This window comes from Lepeophtheirus salmonis, chromosome 5 (assembly GCF_016086655.4).
Source record: "Lepeophtheirus salmonis chromosome 5, UVic_Lsal_1.4, whole genome shotgun sequence".
NCBI classification, from domain to species: domain Eukaryota; kingdom Metazoa; phylum Arthropoda; class Copepoda; order Siphonostomatoida; family Caligidae; genus Lepeophtheirus; species Lepeophtheirus salmonis.
In genome coordinates, this window is record NC_052135.2 from 71,976,514 (window position 1) to 71,984,411 (window position 7,898).

The 7,898-nt window shown below is 30.5% G+C and overlaps 1 protein-coding gene across 1 annotated transcript in view; it reads left to right on the plus strand.

The window, feature by feature from the left end:
* The window catches only part of LOC121117622 (uncharacterized), a 161,736-nt gene extending 154,650 nt beyond the window's left edge, over positions 1-7,086 (plus strand). The window contains exons 5-6 of the mRNA XM_071888944.1: positions 1,085-1,446; positions 6,076-7,086. The gene's annotated coding sequence lies outside the window, so the exon portion shown is untranslated. The remainder of the gene's footprint in view (positions 1-1,084; positions 1,447-6,075) is intronic.
* The last annotated feature ends 812 nt before the right edge of the window (positions 7,087-7,898 follow it).

Here is a 7,898-nt window from a genome sequence, read left to right on the forward strand (position 1 = left end):
TTCATTCCGATCAAAATCATATTTTGGGCTATAGAGGATAAGTTTGTTTTTGTATAAATATTTTTATTTTTTTTATAATACAAGATAAATTCCCCGTGTCGCAAACGTTTTTTTTTAAATTATGGGTTTGCGATTCGAAATTGCACAAGCAATTATAAAACTTATTATTGGGCAAACTGAAAAAGGGGTTGAAAAAAAAATCGAATGCTGGCTTGTGGAAACAAAAGAAGAGGTCCAAGGGGTTTATAACACAAAATATCCGGACCAAACAATGGTCCTTGGCGTTTTGGCACGTGACAGAAAGATAATGCCTCCGTTCGTTTTCAAGGCTGGACAGAATATTAGCCAGGAAAGCATATATTGTATACAAATTAAAAAGGGAATTAATGAAAGGATTAGAGAGTTAGTCATAGTATGTATCTTCATTTTGTTTGAGAAATAACATCCTATATTGTAACTGTATTAAATTTTTGAATCGTCCTTACTTCTGGAAGTGATGAGTTTTCACTTTCTCTTATAAGAATTTTTTTTTCAATTCAATTAAGCCAGCAATGGTAATGACATTAAGTAAATCACAAGGTCAAACATATGAAAAAATTGCTTTATATTTACGAAAAATTAGTATTTTCAAATGGTCAATTGTATGTTGTATTTAAAGAGTGTCAAAAGAGGATGCAGATATTATTGTATTTACATCAAACGGACAGAAACTACAAAAAATGTTGTACACAAGGAAGTTTAACAATAAAAACCTATCTAAAATATATTTATAGTCCAAAAAACTTGTTGATTTAAACACATTGCTATATATAGTTTACTATAACTTTTGCAAGTAAAACACTTTTTTTTCTTTGAAGAAATGAACTCAATTACTTAAACAATTTTGTTGGCTTTACAAACAAAGCTTAAAGTAACGTCTAAGGATCGTAGCTATTGAGTTAATTTTCCTACTAGGTGAAAAGAAAATAGTTAATTAAATACCATAGTATATTTACATTTATTAATTTTATATTACTTGAGAGAATGTATTTTTTAAGTCGTTTCAATCCATCTTTATGTAAATATTATGTTTATTCATATCCAGATAAAATTTATCCAAAGCCTCCTCTCATACTTACTCCGGTATCAACGACAACTGGAATGCAAACAGATCAGCTAGTATCTTCCCTATCATCACGGCTTCCCTATTCTAATTCAATTCATGAATCGTCAAAGGATCAAAATTTATTTCTTCGCCAGACGTCAGGAACTAGTGGAGATAACTTCAATGTACTTTTGAGACGTCCCAGCATTGTCCCTGTTGTTGAAAATAATGAAAATAAGGAGGATCAAAGAGAAATCATTCAGAAAGTTTTGTCTGCCATGACCCCAAAGGAATCTTTATTAAAAGAAACACCGGGTTCTTTTACTCCCACTACAGATAAAGAACCTTCTCAAATAGGATCTGTAAGATAATTTAAACATTTTTAATTTCTCAATCTACAGAAAATCAATTAATTGCACTTTTATGTCTTAATACTTGTGACAGCTTCGGTCATATAAACAAAGGTTCAAATTACAGGTTATCATTTTTATATTTATTGCTTGCTAAGGCATATATATGATTGATATCATAAATAATAAATCAAGCCTCAACCAAAATATTAGAAAGCATTTTTATCATGTAATAAATAAAGATGACTTTTGCATATCTATTGTTTACAGGTTATAAATAGAAAAACAAACATATCAATTATAAGTGCAAAAGTTCTATCAGTTTATCAGTCTATAAGATTAAAAAAAGACCAACAATAAAGAAAAATATAAAAAAAAATACCTAATTCGTCATCACTATTTTAAGGGATACAAAGGGTTCCCCTATTTTTTAAGACTATTGAAGAACCTAATAATGTGATTTAAAATTTTAAAGTAATTTAAATAGTTTTCCATAAAATACTACACAATTTACACCGCTGTATAGAACGTCGAGGTACTTTCAAATTTAAAGCTATATATATCTTGATTAGCCACAATACAGAAATATGCCCCTTTACTCCATGCTATCCATGTAAGGCTTAAACCCAAATGACAAAGCTTTTTTTTTTCTTGTGGGATGTATAATATCCCAGTTCACCTACGGAGGATTAAAAAGTAGTTTTTTTTTATTAAAAATCAAACAAGTAGCAAAAATATAAATAGTAGATTTGAGTTCATGAATTTATATTCATAATTTTTTTTATCTTAGTTCACAAACTGCGTTATAACAGGATTAAGATTTATATAAACATATATCCCTACGTATGTTTCTTTTTTCGCTTGGATGGAGGAAAAAAATATATAAAGACTAAGGAATGGTATTCAATCATATTTTCATGTCATCTGCCAAGAAGAATGAAAGTGTGTATAAGTTTCTCAAACTATGTTGTTCAAAAGTAGGCAAATAACATAAACCATGTAAAAGCCTGATTTATTATATCACCTTGAGAAAAAAACAACTGAATCAACACACACGGTGTTTTGTCTTCAATATAATATACATATACAGGGTTGTTCAATAATAGCACTTCAACTTTTTATAAATAAAACGCAAACTGTTAAACCTTTTGCCAAATTTAAATATTAATAACAAATTATTAACAGAGTTCTTTAGTGTTACCACACCGAGCATATTTACAGAATTTAATAGCTGAACATAATTAATTCTCCCCTACTTTTTCCAATAAATGACCAAAATTACACCAATTTGGAGTTCGACATGACCTCGTCCAACGTTTGCCAGTTTAATGGTGTAGTTTAACTAGTCCATTTCTCGAAATAACATGCTCACCAATCTTGCTTTACAATTAATTGAGTTTAACGTTTTATGTCAAGTGGTACCTTCTTGTGGAAACTACATTGCTACATGGTGCAATAGCTTTTTCCTATTAATATTAATGAGGCAATTATCATCATTAAGGAAAAAATATAGCCCAAGATTCCTCCAGCATGAAGCCCACCCCAAACGTTTATTTTTTCGTGATGCTACGTTGTATGGTGAAGCACTAGTGGACTACTATTTGGCAAATACCATATATTTTGCTTATTAACAAACCTTTTAAATCAAAAATTACTTTCATCAAAGACTATAATTTCCCAATGGAAATCAGTAATAGAATTGAACGCTTATTTTGCTAAAAAAATTGTATTATTTGCATTAGGTGATCAAGTTTATATTGCTCCATGATGAAATGTAGCTATGTTATTGAAGTTTATATTTGTCAAGTGAAAAAAAGAAATAAGAAGTTGTTTTGTCCCTAATGGAAAAATAATTGAAGCATATAAATGAAAAACCCTTATATTGAAATAATCATAAACTTTTATCATATTAAGAAGAATCATGAATAATTGTTTAGTTCAAATAATAATTTCAAATGAAGTTAAAAAAATTTTTTTTACTGAAAACGGTATCTAATTTATTTATTTGAAATTTTTTTGGCAAACTATATAAGATTTGATTTTTTACCACCTCTCACGTTCAAATAGCCAAATGGCAAAGGTAAATTTGAAAAAAAAATATATATATATATATGGCACCTAGCCTTCTGTATTTTTCTTTTTTCCAAATCTTAATTAATTTTTAGATAATAATAATTGACTTAAATGATAATTTTAATAATGTCTGAATACGAAAATACACAAATTCTAAACGAAAGTCCTAGATTGATAATATTTTTAAATATCTGAATAAGAAATGACAAAAACTCTAAACAGAAGTCTTTGAATAATAAAAATTAATATATTAATCAAAAGCTTATGAAATACATTTTTTAAGGTTATAAATTATGCATAAACTAGGTTTTACGAATCATAATACGTAGAGTCAGCTTTTTTAAATCATACAGGTGTCAACTTATCAAAATTAATCAAAACAGTTGCAATGAAAATACAATACATCAGTGTAGTATTTCAAAAGAAAGACAAAATCTGGTGTATTTTTGAGCTCACATGTTTTGTTTTTGAAAGTGATAATCTTGATAGTTAATTTTCTTTTACTCAGTGGTTTTCATTATTATTAAACTCCTGAGTAGTGAGCTTCATTTTACTACTAAATGCAATTGTATTCAAAACCTACTTGAACATTTGTGTGTGCTTATAAAAAGGCAGAGAATATATAACCTTAAGGAATTGATGCGGTGTTATAAATTTCAGTCTTTGTTGGACTTAAAGTAGAATTGAGGATCGACATTAGTTATTTCTTACCAATGTCCTTGTTTATATATATATCCTACTTTTCCCTCGTTATAGTTGACTGTAGTTGATCTTATGAAACATCATGACAATAAGCTGTTCTCCTTCAAAACATTCTTCAAATAATCACTAACGATATGTTAATTATTATTCAGATTAATGTTGAGATTTATAAAATTATAAATTTAATTAAGTAAATAAAAAAAAAGAAATTAAGTTTTGTCTATGCAACATAAATATTTATAAATAAACAAAAAGACAATATAAATATATATTAAGCCTATTTGGCAAATCACGGTGATTGATTTGGTAGATCTCTATCATAATACTTGGTATTATATTGCTGATATCTACATAATAAATATGAATGTCGTCGTGTGTTTGTCCTTCAATCACAACTAAACCAACGCATGGATTTTGCAGAATTGTTTTTATTCATATTTTATGGTTTCATGGTTCTGGAAATTTTTTTATTACTGCACTTGTACAACATGTGAGTCAGGGTGCATTTTAAACGTCAGAAAAGGTTTTCAATGGTCATAGATGCGGCAGCAGAAGAATTTAACCGGCTCCATATATACAACCGAGTTTAAACTGTCTTGAGGCCTAGTGCGTCACCTGTACTACCTGAAAGCCAGGATGTATTTGAGGATATTAGGAGGGTTCCTTCGTGCTCAAAGAAGGTGTGGCATGGAAGTTTCACTTGCATCGTGACAAAAAGTTAACCTGGACAATCTGTGGGCTGGTGTGTTCTATGGAATATTAGAATGGTTCCTTAGTCCCTAGATACAAGCCAGCGGTGGAGTTTAAACTGTATTTTGGCCCATTACCTAGCATATATAAGCTGAGTGCCACGATGTATTTTGAGATATTATGAGGAGACATTTGCCTTGATTCGGAGCAAACAGTTCACTTACACAACCCAGGGACTGGGTTGTATTATAGCATATTAGAATGGGTTCTTGGGTTGTAGAAATGCGGCAGTGTTAGGTTTCAAACTTAATTTTGGCCCAGTACTTCACTTGTACAACCTGAGAACCGAAGTGTATTTTTGGATATTAAGAGGATTCGTTGATGCTGAAAGAAGCGGCTGGGAGGTTCAAGTTCGGCGTCTGAATCAAAATAAAGCAAATACTTCTTAATTGCCTGAAAGAGGAGTACCTATATATCAGTTTACACATAGTCATAAAACCAACATGAGAATAATCCTAAAAAATTATGGTCTATATTTTCTGTTTTATATTAAGTAAAAGTGTTTTTAATTAATTTACATTTCTTAATGGGCAATACAAATGTCTGGCTGTGTCTTGGAATCACTGGGAAACCAATGGATGGATTTTTCTAAAACTTTTCATATTAGATTTTTTAGCTCAAGAGATAATTCTGGTGATTTTTTTTTTTTTTTTTGGTATTTCATGCCAGGAGAGCTTTAAAATAGAATTTTTCTGAAAACGAACTTTTTACTGACAAATGATTTTTTTATAAAAGTAAAAAAATTAAAAAAATATTTTTTTCCAGATTTCAAAACATGAAAAGATACAGATTTTCATTATAATGTGAAGAACAGTTCCTCTGGGACAGGGTTATTTTATTGTATTAGAGTAGGCTTGACCTCATTAATGTTAACAAATAATTTAAAGGACATACAAACACACCAAACTTTGAATACCTCAATTAAAAAAAGCAAAAAAACGAAAGATAATTCATTCCCAAGTAAAACCTTTAATAAAAATGATATTTTATCTATACTTTTCATTTTATGAATTGATTGACCCTACATATAGAATATAATGTTGTAACTTTTCGTTGACATAACATATATAAGCAATAATATCGTCATTTCTAATATATTGAAATTATTTTTTATAGGTTAGAAGTCTGGAGATTCTGAGTTCTGAATTTTCTTCTCCGTTCCCTCGTCCAATCTATCTGCGTGATCCACCAGTTCGCTCTGGTGCCTTATCAATCCCTATTAACGATGAAACAGATGATGATGATGAACTTGGCTGTAATCCAGATTGTAAAGTACATATTGGGCATCCTGACTCCTTATCGGCATTTTCTCCCCCATCGTTAAGCACATTGAAAGAATACCCAGACAGTTTGGACAAAGAAGAATATAACAAAGAAAAGACAAGTAGTGGCGAATCAAGTATTGATGTCCTTGAACAAGATGATGGAAAGGAAGGAAAAGAATATACATACAAGGATTCTTTTTCCGAGAACATTGGTTTCCTAAACATGGCAGTTCAACAATTACTTGAAAAGGAAATGCATTCTAAAAATCCTATTGTATTTGATTCAGATTCTGAGTCGAATTCCACAACCACCCGTATTTATCTTCATGAATCTGAAGATGAAGAAATATCCATGATTCACAATAAGAATTTAGTAAAAGATGAAGTAAGTGATTCGGAGCTACTTGACAACAACGACATTCCAGGACCTGTTTCTGCAAGTGATTCGGATTTGAATAAGGTAACAATTCCTTTAAATGCTCTTTATGAAGAAGAAAAAGCAAAAAGCTTTATGAAAGACGATATTTCATCACGTTCTGGATCGTCATCTCCTATTTTAGAGCAATTTAAATCAAGGCGGCAGTCCACAAGTATGACAGAACTCACCAAATTTGACTTAGGTCATCCAAAAGTAGATAAAATGATGCATGATGACCGTTTTAGCATCACTACAACATCAATTTGAACCATGATTTGTTTAAACAAAGCGAATCATAGCAAATTTATGTTTGTTCTTACAAGAGAAAATGATTTCGAAGATCTGCTGCTACTTTAATCATTGATAATGTATAAAAATTTCTAAATAAATATTTGCTTATATATAGTTGTATTTTTTGAGTTAATAAATGTAACCAATGATTTATTGATATGAATTTTTTGAGTCAAGTACCATATGTTTTTGGATGTTAGACCTCTTATTTGTAGATTTTATATGCTTACATCAGAAAAACGATGGTATCATTTCAAATTTAGTATGAAACGAAATAAACTGTTCAAACATAAGCCTTCCTAAAAATAATAATTTATCAAGCATGTGAACACTATGCATAAAATAGTGGTCAGTAATTTGTTACACTCAAAAAGCCATTTGGAGCCGTTTACCACGAAAACGAAAACACTAAGAACCACTCAGTAGTTTTTGAATTCTAAAATAAATTTAACACTGTAAATACTGTTTTAATGATGTATATCTTAATGCTGGTAGACAGTGACTTTGAGGACCTCGATGTTTATTTGACAAACGCTTAGGATCTTCCCTTTGATATGCATCCAAGTTTGTAGACAAGGTGGTTGGCATCAGTGCTGTAGGGAGCCAAAAGTTTCAAAAAGGAGTTCCAAAGTACTCAAAAGACTCATTCAAAAGAGTTTTGTAATGAGGAGATGGGTTTCTTTCGTTAATGTTGTCAAAAGTGGCCTCTCTGCACACACAAGGCTATATCAACTCACTTATATTATTATTCTATGGATAGTCTGATGTTAAATCCCTAGATCTCTTGTATGGGCACTCATGGAGTAGAGGGGATTAGCCTTGGATGTCTTATATTATTCCTTGGGAGCTAGTTTGGCTTAATTGAGCCCTACTTTCTCTAACGTTTCCGACTTACTGGTGGCGTAGACTGTAGTGTTTTAGACACACAACTACTTGGAGTGATCGTCATGAAAGTAAAGGATCAG